Genomic DNA, 1,085 nt, shown 5'->3' with positions numbered 1-1,085 from the left:
GGAGGGGAATAAATGAGGAGCTGATATTAAGGGCTCAAGTAGAAGGCAAATGTTTTGAGAAAGATGATGGCAACAAATGTACAAACGTGCTTGACACAATGTATGGATGTATGGATTGTGATAAGAACTGAACGAGCACCCAATAAAATGATATAAATAAATAAATAAAGGACATCTGGGGGTGGGGGTGGGATGGGAAACGATTGAAGCAATAGCTATTTATATACTTAGATCTATAAGTTAACAAATAAAACAGTTCCCTTAATTGATCTTACTTGATTTTTAATATTGGATCTTTGACTACCTATACCTTCTGTTAGCCCCATGCCTGATTTTCACTTCACTGAATGGACCTTAGTCTATAGTTTGGCCAAAGCCTGTCTCTAACACATTTTCAGTTCTTTATGAATCCAGACTACCCACTGTATTCTTATCCCTCTGAGATCTTATTAAATGAGTGCCTAACTGATATGATAAACGGATTTATGTAAAATGCACAAAGGAGCTAATTATAGCATGATAATTTACATTGTATCATGTTTGCAGTATGACAGATTAGGCACAGAAAATGCTGAGAATAACAGGAGCTATGTCTGTAAAGAAACTTGTCCTTTTGTTTGTTTGTTTGTAGAAGTTCTTTAGACGAGTGGTTCTCAACCTGTGGGTCACGACCCCTTTGGAGGTTGAATGGCCCTTTCACATAGGTTGCCTAAGACCATCGGAAAACACATTATTTCTATAATCTTAGCAACCGAGACACTGCTCCTCTATCCATCTCCAGCCGGGTCCACCCACATGCAGATGCGCCCACATAGGAGTACCCGGAGTGAAGACCGTTACCCATGTTACACCATGCTTCAAGACAAAATTTCATTTATTTATCATTAGAAATAAATATTTCCAATATATATTTACATATTGTTTTTGTGATGAATCACTATGCCTTAATGATGTTCAATTTGGAACAATGAAAATACATCCTGCATATCAGATATTTACATTACGATTCATAACGGTAGCAAAATTACAGTTATGAAGTAGCAATGAAAATAATTTTATGGTTGGGGGTCACCACAACATGAGGA

Source organism: Echinops telfairi, unplaced genomic scaffold (assembly GCF_000313985.2).
Source record: "Echinops telfairi isolate 266 unplaced genomic scaffold, ASM31398v2 ScPeMD7_9;HRSCAF=40, whole genome shotgun sequence".
Taxonomy (NCBI): domain Eukaryota; kingdom Metazoa; phylum Chordata; class Mammalia; order Afrosoricida; family Tenrecidae; genus Echinops; species Echinops telfairi.
The sequence above is the reverse complement of the archived record's forward strand: the minus strand, read 5'-3'. Positions refer to the sequence as shown.